This window comes from Pongo pygmaeus, chromosome 6 (genome assembly GCF_028885625.2).
Source record: "Pongo pygmaeus isolate AG05252 chromosome 6, NHGRI_mPonPyg2-v2.0_pri, whole genome shotgun sequence".
NCBI classification, from domain to species: Eukaryota; Metazoa; Chordata; class Mammalia; order Primates; family Hominidae; genus Pongo; species Pongo pygmaeus.
In genome coordinates, this window is record NC_072379.2 from 53,871,296 (window position 1) to 53,884,265 (window position 12,970).

Below are 12,970 nucleotides of genomic sequence, written 5' to 3' on the forward strand. Positions count from 1 at the left end.
TTTAGCTTACCTTAAAAAATAATACTTACAGTGTAAGTTTTAACACTGTTGCTTTGTTTTGTTTTTCCAGGAGCCATATAACACACCTCTTTGAAAATGACCATCATTTTTCTAACCTCTCAACATTGGAAAGGGAGATGGCTTTTTGCACTGAAATGGTTAGTTTTTATTTGGCATTTCATCATAGTACTTTAGGAATTTAAAAACATTTAAGATTTTTTATTATGGAAAATTTCAAGATGTTCCAAAGTAGAAAGAGTAGATGCTCCAGTTTCTACAGCTGACAGCTACAGCCAGTTTTCCTTCATCTACACCCCCACTCACTATGTCTTTTTATTTTTTAATTTTTATTTGTTAATGTTTTTTTTGAGACGGAGTCTCACTCTGTCACCCAGGCTGGAGTGCAGTCGTGCCATCTCAGCTCACTGCAAGCTGCACCTCCCAGGTTCACGCCATTCTCCCGCCTCAGCTACATTTTCAGCTACATTCTCCTGAGTAGCTGGCACTACAGGTGCCTGCCACCGCACCCGGTTAATTTTGTTTTTGTATTTTTAGTAGAGACAGGGTTTCATCATGTTAGCCAGGATGGTCTCGATCTCCTGACCTTGTGATCTGCCCGCCTCAGCCTCCCAAAGTGCTGGGATTACAGGCGTGAGCCACCGTGCCCGGCCAACTATCTCTTTTTAAAGGGAATCCCAGACATTATATCATTTCATGCTTCCATACTTTCATAAGTGTCTCTAAAGATAAGACTTTAACCATGACACAAAACCATGGCACAAGACATACTGGAAAACATTTAACAATATCCTTAATATCATCAAATAGAAATCAGTATTTAAATGTCCTGTTTGGCACCTTTAAAAGAAAAAAAAAACAGTTGATGTGTTTGAATAGGATCCAAACAGTGCCTACACATTGCATTTAGTTGAAGTGTATCTTAAGTCTTTTAATATGTGAAGTGCTTATCTGTTTTTGTTTTGTTTTCCTGCCATTTGTTTGTGGAGAAATCCAGGTGATTTGTCTATAGAATTACCCACAATAATCCACATTCTTCAATTATGTTCCTGTATCCCAAGTTTCCTGAACATTTATGGATCAGAAGATTTGATTTCTTTTCTGGCAGGAATACTTCCTAGGTGGTGCTGTATATTTCTCTTGTATCAGGCCAAGAGGCACATCATATCTGGTTGTCTCACTTTCTGTGTTGTTAAGATTGATCACCGGCTTTAGGTATTGTGATGCTGATTCCTCCTATAGCCTAGCCATCAGCCTAGGTTAGTTATTTCATTATCCTTCTCAAACTGTGATACCTAGTCTATCATTTTTTTCCCTGCACTTATTAGCTGTAATTCTTCTATTAAGAACTTTCACACAATACCTTTTGATTTCTCTCTGAGGTATACTTCATAGAGGAAAGACAGGAAAATGCTTTATTCTTTCTTTTTATTTACCAGTTTTCAGAAAAATGAGTAGCTTCCCTAGCATCTTCGAGTAGTGATCAATGGAGTACCTTCTTTTGGAGTATCATTATGACATGATGGATTTTAACATATTTTGTAAACTTTCCTGTCTTTAGCTGTTAAAGCCCTTGCAGCTCTCCCTGTTTGCCCTTGATGTGACCTCACTAGTATCCATAGCTTCCTTACTTTCAGGTACTACAAGACATTTTCTTCTCAGATCTGGCATCAGCCAGTTTTCCCATGAGCCACCATTCCTGTCAGTGGCAGATGCTCATTGCTACTAGATTGGCCATTGTATTTTGGCCTTTTTACTGAACAGAATTAGGCTACAAAAATTTTTTTAAAGAGAAAATAAATCATGAATTTATATTAATTTTTAAAATGGAAACAAGATTAGATTTTTTTTACTTATTTGATATTAATCTTTTAGTTTGAGAATCTTGGTTTCAAATTATTGATTTGTTAGGAATAAAAGTACCAAAGGTATAATTAAAAATGTGATTACTGAAAAGAGTTTAAGATTTTCTTGCAGTTTGGTTCTTCACAGGGCAACCCCCAGAATTGGGGCTGAGCCCGGGAGGCCATGTGGGTTCTTGGATTTTGGGCAGGAAGGAATTCAAGAATGCTCCAACATAGTAAAATGAAAATAAGTTTACCTTAAGAAAGTAAAGGGATGAAAGGGTGGCTACTCCACAGGCAGAGCAGCTGTGAGGGCTGCTGGTTGATTGTTTTTAAGGTTATTTCTTCATCATATGCTAAACAAGAGGTGGATTATTCATGAGTTTTCTGGGAACAGGGAGGGGAATTCCTGGAACTGAGGGTTTCTCCCTGTTTCAAACCATATAGGGTAACTTCCAGAGGTTGCTATGGCATATATAAACTGTCATGCTGCTGATGGGAGTTTCCTTTAGTATGCTAATATATTATAATGAGCAATAAGGATGACCAGAGGTCACTTTAGTTGCCATCTTGGTTTTGGCGGGTTTTGGCCGGCTTCTTTACCGCATGCTGTATTATCAGCAGGGTCTTTGTGACCTGTAACTTGTGAAACTAGTCCTGCCAGATTCCTGGGCTCCATTTTAACCTTAGGATATAGTCCACTAGGGATATACAGTAAAATTACAATATCTTAATGTTATTTGAAATCTTCTCCCAAGTTGATAAATAGTTCATTCCTTTCTTTCATTTTTATTTTGATATTTAGGGATTTTAAAATTTTTGATATGTTTCCAAAAGCAAACCTACAAAAGAAGGAAGATATAGTGTCCTAGGGCTGTCATAAAGAAGTACAACAAGCTAGGTGGCTTAAAACAGCAGAAATGTATTCTCTCACATTTCCAGAGACTAGCAGTGGGACGTTAAGGTGTTGATGGGCATCTTGTCTCTGAAGGCTGGAGGGGAGAGTCCTTCCTTGCCTCCTCTCAGCCTCTGGTGGTTGCTGGCCATCCTTGGAATTCCTTGGCATGCTGATGCCTCACCCCAGTCTCTGACCCATCTTCACACGGCCTTTTCCCCTGTGTGCCTGTAGATTTGAGGCCAAATATTCCTCTTTATTTAGATTTACCAGTTGTGTTGGGTTTAGAGTCCACCTTAATCCAATATGACCTTATCTTGATCATGTCTGCAAGAATCCTATTTCCAAATAAGGCCAATCCATAGGGTCTGGTGGACATGAAATTTTAGGGGACACTATCCAAATCAGTTCACAAGGAAACATAATTTTAAAAATAGTGATATCAGAGCTAATACATCAGAGTATCAAGACCATTTTTTTCTTTTTCAATAAATTTCTGGGTAGGCGTATCACTTTTGTATTTGTGAGTCTTAAACCCGGTTTAAACTTTGGCAGCTACTGGTACTGGCTACCAGGGCAGCTCCAGGCAAAACTGAAGATGCAAATATAAGACGTAGATTTATCTTGTGTTTCTCTGTCTTCCCTCATACTGCCACTTAGACTCCCTATTAGGCTTCTAGTGTTTTCTTGTTTTTTTTTTTTTTTTTTTTTGTCTCATGTAATTTTCCACCCTTGCTATCTTTCCAAAGTAGTGTGCCAAGCTAAAAAACTATCTCTTCTCTTCAAAATAGGACCACTCCCCACCCTCATCCCCAGTCCCACAGGGTTCTTACCTTATGCTGACTTGATAGAAGGGAAAATAATCTGTAAAATTAGGTGGCACCCAAGTGAAATTCATATGTAATAATACATCAGTGAGTAGCCTTCTCAACACATTTGCATTTTTGCATGTAAATCCAGAGGAAAAATGATTGATGGTGTCATTTTGGGGATTAAAATAAGCAGTTAGAGGAGCATTTTTGGCTTAAGATTTCTTGGTTAATGATAAATTTTAATTCCATAAGAAACCACTCACTCTATTCATAAGATAGCATTTTCTAGCAGTTATATTAGTGTGGGTAGTAGGATTTTCTAAGTTGAAGTATGCTGAGTCATATTATTTTTTAAATGCTGAAACTATTGTTGAAGCTATTTTGCATTTAGTTATTTCAATTAAGACAAGTTTATGTGAAAATATGTAGTTTTTTCGCAACTTTAGGATTTATCAATGGTCAGAAACCTGTGAAATTCATTGTATTAATAGCTATTAATTGCTTAATTGCTTTGTTTTTCAAAAACAGTGTATTTACTTAGAAGAGGCATCATAATTATGTACCTTTTGTTATTTTAACTGAGCATATCCTTATTTCAGGGACTGTATTATTTCTATTTCAAGACTATTGTGGAAGCACCCTCATTTTTGAATGGAGTATGGATGATCATGAATGATAAACTGACTGAATACCCCCTTGTTATTAATACATTAAAAAGGTTCAATCTTTAGCCTGAGGTAAGGTACTTTTTTCAATTGTGATTTTTCACTTTCATAAAACTTTTTTGTATTAAATGCTGATTCTAAATCTAAGATGTAATTCAATATATTAAATTGTATTTAATTTTTTAAAAGAAAATATGTATCTTGGGGAGGAATATGTAAAAAAGATCATTACTGATTTTGAGGAGGGGGAACTGTTGTTGTGATTGCATTGTTTAAAAAATACAAAAATTAGATTTGGTGAGCTTACAGGGATTATACTAAGGGAGCTCTGTTACTTTTACAGGTCATTTGTTAAATGTTTTCTTCCTTATCCTCATTTAATTGAGTGCACTTTCTTGAGTGGGGGTGGAGGGAAGGTGAGCCCAATCCAGCAAGTGGAGATGACATTTGGCCTTTCCTTTATCCTCCTTGCAAAACTATAAATTTGTTGATGTGGAACTCTTTAGTTCAAAAGAATATATACTTTAATGATTTTGTCAGAAGGCCTTCCAGATAGATATTCAACTATCCACCAGCAGTGTTTTTGAAACTATTTATTTACCTGCATCTTTGTTAATTGGATAGACAAAGAAATTGAAGTCACATGATGTATTTCATTCATTGATTATATATATATATTTCAGTGTTCTTTATATATGTATATATAACACACATACATATACATATAATGCATTTTTACTTTTAAAATTAATTGCCAATTCATGCCTTTTATCTGTATTTATATTAAAATTTTATAAGAGCTTATCTATTATATACTGGATACTAATATAATGCTATATAATAAAACATTTTCCCCAGTTGTTTGCTCTTTAGCTTTGTGTATGATGTCTATGTATTTTTTTATACAGAAATATATCTATGAATCTTTTTGTCTTTTATACATACATGTAAAAAACTTCATTTTTATAATTATGATTTTTTTTTTAAATTTACATTTTTAATTTATCTGGAATTGGTTTTGATGCGTAGTGTGGGGTAGGAATCTAACCTTGAATTTTTCTTTGAAAATGGTATTGTGTGTAACCTAACACTGATGAGGTGTCCATCCTCTCTCCACTGATTTGAAGTAAGCTTTCTTCTTTATGTGCAAAATTATTATACATACATGCTTTCATGTGTTTCTGGATTTTGTGCTCAGTATTGCCTTAGGTTGAGGTCATGGGAAGTGGACTTTGAGATGGAGATTTGCATGCAGGAAGTAGTTGAGGGAGTGTCCTTAGGGCCAACACCTGAAGGGGGATGAATGAAGCAGAATGAGGCAGGAGGAAGAGGAGAGCTTTGATGCAGTCACTGTGAAGGCCTCATCCAGTCCCTGGGCAGCTCTGGATCTGGGATGGCCTTGCAGAGTTGTCCTGCCTTGACATAAGGGCCCCTAGTATCTTTCCCTGTTGACTAGTCTGTCATTGGATGCAGATTGCCCTTGGGTAGGGGGTGTCACTTTGAGTGAATTTACTTTCTTCCCAGGGAGGGACACAGCTTTGAGCTCTCAGGCACCAGTCTTCCAACCAGCTGGAGGAATGAGCGCCTCAGCCCAGAAGAGGGAATCTAGGGTGGCTTACCACCACCTGTACTACGGCTACATTGATCTGTCTAGCCATTCTTGTGCCAGTATCACACTATTTTAATTATTAAAGGTGATAAGACTTAATATCTGTTAAAACATTCCCTTTAATTTTCTTGTTAGTTTTCTAGATAACATTTTAGGCACTTGGAATTTTGATTAGAATTATTTTATGTTTATGAATTAATTTGAGGGAGAATTCATATCTTAAATAATTTGGTCTATTCCAGTAGACCCAGTATCTTTTACTTGAGCAAATCCTCTCTTGTGTTTCTTAGTAGAGTTGTATAGTTTTTGAAAAACATAAACTTAGCACTTTTTTTGGCACATATTTTGTCCTTATCCATGGATGAACAATTGAAAACTGACAAGTGAAGAATCTGCCTAGAAGATTCTGAGCCTCGTTTTACTACATTTAAAGGGAGCCAAGTGGATGGTATAGAAAGGGAAAATATGGCAATTGTCACAATATCTCAAAAGTATTCTAGTAATGAAAATTGTTTAGCATATTTTCTTAAGATGCCACTATATTTTTAAAAAATAGGTAATTTTGGCCAGCTGGTACCGAATTTATACCAAAATAATGGACTTGATTGGTATTCAAACCAAGATATGTTGGATGGTTACCAGAGGAGAAGGACTCAGTCCTACTGAAAGCTGTGAAGGTAAGTTTCTTTCTGTAATATTGTCCAGTTATCTGTTGTAATGTAATAAACTTATCCAGCATAATAAACTTACACTGTAAACTTAGTGGTGTAAGCAACACCCATTTTATTATGCATATGGATTCTGCAAGTCCAGAATTTGCGCAGGCTTTAGCAGGGCTGGTTTATCTCCATGATTTCAGGGACCTCTGCTACTAAGATTCAAATGTCTGGGAAGGCTGGAATTAACTGAGAGGCTGCATTGCTCACATTTTGGCTCCTGGGCATGGAGGACTGTGAGGCTGAACTCAACTGCAGCTGTCAGCTGGGACACCTACATGTGGCCTTTCGGGGTGACTTGGGCTTTTTGAAAGCAAAGTACCTCAGAGTAGTAGTAAGGCTTTTCCTATGGCAGCTGAAGGCTCCAAGCTGGACACTGTATGACCTCTTATGACCTAGCCTCAGAAGTCACATAGTGTTGCTTCTGCCGTACTCTGTTGAAAGAGTCACAAGCCCAGTGAAACTCAAAAATGGGGGCTGTAGACCGCATACCTCCAGAGGAGGTGTACCCGTGAATTTGCAGCCCTGTTTTAAAACCATCATTGCTAATTACCCTGATCTCATCTATGTTCTGCAGTAGTGTTGGGTTTTCATGTGGGAACCAAGGCAACTATTTAATATATCTGGCAACCATTTTCAAAATGAACACAATTTAATATAAATTGCTAGACACATAAGGTAATTTGGGTTAATGTGATTAGAACATATGTTTTGTTTATTTTTAAAGGATTGGGAGATCCTGCTTGCTTTTATGTTGCTGTAATTTTTATTTTCAATGGACTAATGGCATTATTCTTCATATATGGCACATATTTAAAGTAAGAATATTTCAGTATGTGTTTATAAGATATACTAAAGTAAAATAGTTGATTAGTTAATAGTTAATCATTGATTAATTTATAGTTCAGTTTTATGAAAATATCCTAAAATATCTTATTATCATAAAATCATTCATTATTTGCATGATTTCACCACTGCCATGGCCCATCACACTTAAGATAGTTTTAGAGATGTAAATAGAATTGGGAATACTTGATAAATTTAATTACTATTTTTTTTGAGACAGGTTCTCACTCTGTCACCCAGGCTGGAGTGCAGTAGTGTGATCTCTGCTCACTGCAACCTCTGCCTCCTGGGTTCAGGCGATCCTCCTGCTTCAGCCTCCTGAGTAGCTGGGACTATAGGTGCATGCCACCAAACTCAGCTAATTTTTTGTATTTTTTGTAGAGACAGGGTTTTGCTATGTTGCCCAGACTAGTCTCAACTTCCTGGGCTTGAGTGATCTGCCCATCTCAGCCTCCCAAAGTACTGGGATTACAGGCATGAGCCACAGTGCCTGGCATAAATTTTAAATATTCATAGACATTTGAACATAAAAAATATATATTCCATATATTGTTATGGAATATCTAATATATTGTTATGGAACAATATAATCCATTTGCTGTATGTATGTGTGTATGTGTGTGTGCTGAGATGTGTGAAGTCTTACTTCTTACTGTAGTTTTGTTGTAAAAAAAAAAAAGTCTGTAGACTACTGCTTAAGGTAGCATGAGGGAGCAGCTTTTACCTTAGAGCATTTGGGTCTTTCCAGATGGCTGTCTCTGGTTCTTCTTCCAATGTCAATGGCTGTAGATTGCTTCAGCTCCATCCAGTGTATATTGTTTACATAAAATATAAGGGAAAAGACCACTCATTATCAAATGATATTAATAGCTCTTTACTAATGTTAAAATAGAAGTATCTTCTATGCAATATTTAGAAGTGTCTTCTATGCAATATTTAATATCTGACCTGATTTACTTTATAGTTGAGCAGCATTCCTAAAACTAAAAGACTAATTTTTAAGGCTTTTTATGTTTACTTTTCTTCTTTCTTATTTGTTTTGCCAATTTACTATACTGTATATATGTTTGAAGTATTTTGCCTTGAGATTATCTTTAGAATTTTCTTCCTTGCTGCTTATTGATTCTTTGTAGTACAGAATTATGAGAATTGTATATGATTTTCAATTCGGGATAATGAGTTTGAATTTGCTATTATTGCATTATCTCCTTTCCTTTGGAAATGTGGCATTTTCAGTTTAGTACCTCAAGGATCTGTTGAGTTTCTAGCCCACTGTTTGAGTATCTAGCAGTTACTTGATAAGCATTTATCAAATGAGGAAGCTATAAGAAGATTGATGTAAAATATATTTGCATATAGATTTAAGACACTTTGAAGTTAATGTTTCTGACTTAGGTCTAAGAAAATTCTTTTGTTTAATTGGGGAGACTAAAATAAAAATGCATGATTAAAAGATGATGTGAAATATTTTGTTTTTGAAACAAGATGCAGGGAAATAAGTTAAAAATACCAAAAGAATATGGTAATGAGAAAAGGAGGCCGACTTGAGGGAAAGTGGGCCTGTGTGCTTGCATCGTAATGAGCCAGAGGGAGAGAAACTTGGTGGTGTCTGTTCATTTTGCTGAGTACTGCCCGTCTGTCTATGGGTAGCTTTATTACATTTGGGAGATTAGATTTTAAATAAGAGAAGTTAAAATATGAAACATGGCATTATTGCTAAGCTGCTAATCTGCACTTATGCTACCTTTTTTTAAAAAAAATACGGGGTCCTGCTATATTGTTGCCCAGACTGGAGTCCAGTGACTATTCACAGATGTGGTCACAGTGCACTACAGCCTCAAACCACTGGCTTCAAGCAGTCCTCCTGCCTCAGCCTCCCAAGTAGCTGGAACTACAAGTGTGTGCCACCATGCCTGGCTACTTTTTTAATTGAAAGAAGAATTTGTAAACATCTGTTAAAGAAAGCATTCATATTTTCTTGTAATGCTTGTTATAACTGTTTTTTCAAAGGCAGAAGGCACAACATCTATTGAAGAGAATAGAAGGTTCTGGTTTCGGTTGAGGGGTTTTTGGTGGTTTTGGCCCTGACCTGATCTTTCTCAGTGTTTAACCCCTGTGGTGCCTGGTAGGCAGTTTTTTGTATTCAGTTGTTCAGTCAACACAAACAATTCATACCAAGTAGTTTCTTAAGACTGTTTGGGCTCTGAGAGCATGGGAGCGCGGCAGGGTGTGTGTGAATGGAAGATAGAAAGGAAGGAAAATTAAAGTGCTTAGAACTCCAGAGGCAGGAGAAATTTGTTCTGCATGGAGGGGCTACTTTAGTGTGACCTTGTAGAATCAGAGGTATTTGGATAGGTAGAAATAAACCATGAGGATAAAGGCATACCAGGGAGAGGCAAAGACCAAAATCTAGTATGTGGAAAGTAGGTAATAAGCAGATCAGTTTCGCTGGGATGCATGTTCTTCAGGGAGTGTTGTGGGGGATTCAGATTGGAACAGTGGTTGTGCTGGATGATCAAAGGCCTTGATAACTGACTGGGTTGAAACCTATTCCAAAGCAAGTGAAATAAATACAAAAATTGACCAGTATAAGAGCAGGATTCAAGCTGAAGTCTGATCTCATGGAACACTTGACTTTCCCCAGTCCTCAAAGTCAAGCAGTGACTACTTCAGCACAGTGTTTGTCAAATTGTGGGGCATCACTTATTAGAGAGTTTTAAAATTGATTCAGTGGGTTGAGCCCATTTCATTTAAATGAGAAAAAAATACTACAAAGTAAATAATATCATCTACCACACTAGTAAGGATAGATACTACTTAGAGAAACTTCCATTTGCTGTGCGTGTGTATATATACGTGTATATACACGTGTGTATATATATACGTGTATATATACGTGTGTATATATATACACACACATACATGCACACACACACACACGTATGTGTGCTGAGTTGTGTAAAGTCTTCTTACTGTAGTTTTGGTGTAAAAAAGTCTGTAGACTACTGCTTAAGGTGGCATGAGGGAGCAGCTTTTACCTTAGAGCATTTGGGTCTTTCCAGATGGCTGTCTCTGGTTCTTCCAATGTCAGTGGCTGTAGCTTGTTTCACTCCGCCCACTTGACTGCTTTGTGCTTTAGCTGGCCCCTTCTGTGTTACCCAACTCTTGGACCCCATGGTGGTCTGCACTAGCAGCACATGTTTTCATTTTTCCAGCTTTCCTTTTGCTGTTTGTGTTTTTCTTAACCTGGAACCATCTTTTTAGCTCTATTCAAAGGCATCCTAAACTGAAGGTTCTTCCCACAATTGATCCTGATGTATATTATTTTGCATACAGTCTCTTATCACTTCTTTTCTGTCAGTGTTTTTCATTGCATTTTTGTATGTTTTTTGACCTGAAGTACATTTAGAGGTTTCAAATTACTAGTTAGTTCTTAATGTTTCCTTCCTTGATGGTTAGTCACCCTTGTAATTTTATGAGAGGGATAAAGCTGCAGACTTCTTAAAATATGGGTTAAAAATAAAGAGGAGGATATCTAAAGTTGTTTTTAGGATTAAAAAAATAAATTGTATTATATACTGAGAAATAAAAGTTGAGATTTGTCTAGCAGATTAGAAATTTGCAGGCAGATTGACTGTGACGTTTTAAGTTCAGAAGTATATTTGTTTTGAAACAATATACATACAAGTTTTTAGAAGCCAGGAAGCCAGTCCATTTCACTAGAAATGGAAGAAGGGAAAATAGAAAACAGCCAAATGGTGAATGGAGCCAGGCTGCCAAGCTCTAACTTGAGGAGATGAAGTGAGATCTGTTTTGCAAACACAGCCTACTCATGGTATAATTCTTTTTCAGTATTTTAGTATTTTTAAAAAATACTCATTGTTAATTATTTTTTGAAGCTGTATTGATTTATACTTACCGTTATTTATTTCATAAGATACCCTGATATTTCTTAGCCACAGACTAACAGTTTCTGAAGGCCAGTTTCTTAAGACCCAGTGTGTGGAAATCTCTGTTCTTCAAGTAAAAAGAAGCATTGGTTGTTGGGCAGTTAGAACTTTCCCCATAGTTTCTTCTGGAGGAAATTAATGTATGCTTAAGGTTCTCTTATTGATAAATATAAAAAACTTTTGGTGTTGGACTCTAAGGCAGATATCAAGCGGGTGATACTAAAACTTTTATTCTTTGCACTTTAGTGTGATTTTAGTATTATTTTGGAGTTCGAAGTTAGCTAGGTTATGGTGCATTGTTGAGGAAGAATAGATTGGATAGTATATTAAGCTGTTAAATAATGTATATGTTTAACAGTTCTCTGGAAAAATACATATGTATATAAAGTTTATTATAAATTTTACTGCTACGTAAGGATGAGTGCAAACAATAACAGGGTTTCTAAGCAGGAGTTTTTTCTTTCTCTTTTGAAAAGGGTGCCAGAAATACTCTGACTAGCTGAAATAAAAGAGGGAGTACAATGCTGGGATACAGAGGCCTGGTGGAATCAGAGAATCATAAAAAAAAAAGCCTTTGTTTAAGGCTCATTCCTTTGTAGGTGTTAGATTTATCCCTACTGGCTGCCAGTTCTTCTTTGCCTGTCGCTGTCCTTCAGGCTTGCTTTCCTGGTTCCTTCCCATCTGCCTCAGAATGTGTTCATCCCTTACCTCCCCTCTCACATGACAAAATTAAAACAAAATTTTTTTTTTTTTTGAGACGAAGTCTCGCTCTGTTGCCCAGGCTGGAGTGCAATGGTGCTATCACAGCTTACTGCATTTTTCGCCTCCCGGATTCAAACGATTCTCTTGTCTCAGCCTCCTGAGTATCTGGGATTACAGATGCACACCACCACACCCAGCTAATTTTTGTATCTTTTTTTTTTTTTTTTAGTAGAGGCAGGGTTTTACCATTTTGGTCAGGCTCGTCTCAAACTCCTGACCTTAGGTGATCCACCGACCTCGGCCTCGCAAAACGTTGGGATTACAGGCGTGAGCCACCGTGCCCGGCCAACAAAACTTTTTAATTGGACTTCCCTTGGGTCCCCTTGCTATCCCCATCTAGTCTCCCACCCCTTCCTCCTCTCCCCAGCAGCGAGGCCCTGGTCCCATTCGCCTCTCCCACTGCTCTGCTTGTGCAGTTGCTTACTTAGCAGCCCTGCCTTTGATTGCTTGATTTGTTTTGAATCCTAGGATGGTGAAATGATGCATGAAACCACCCAGGGTTTTCACAGACCAGGGCTGTGGCTGGCCAAAGAGGACTCTGGTGCTTTTGAACTTCATTTTCTTTGTAGCGTTCTCCCCTGATTAATGCTGCCTCTGTCTTCAGAGTTCCTACTACTCTCCTTAAAACTGGAGCTGAAGGATAGACAAAAATTCCTTTGCCTAAGATAAGAGAAATATGGTAGAATTATAAAAGTACTTAAGTTGATTTTTAGATCTCATGTTAGAATCTTTGAGTTCTTTCCCATTCAGTATCTTATCCGAGGTTGCCCCCAAAATACCCCATTAGGTTTTTAGACTCTTCAGCCTTTGATTCCATCTAGATCAAGCGCCGTCTGAGGAGGTCTTCTGGAGA

General features: G+C 37.2%; 1 pseudogene; it reads left to right on the forward strand.

Annotated features, from left to right (window-relative positions):
* LOC129041528 (protein C-mannosyl-transferase DPY19L1-like) overlaps positions 1-12,970 on the forward strand; it is an 84,327-nt pseudogene that overhangs the window by 19,859 nt on the left and 51,498 nt on the right.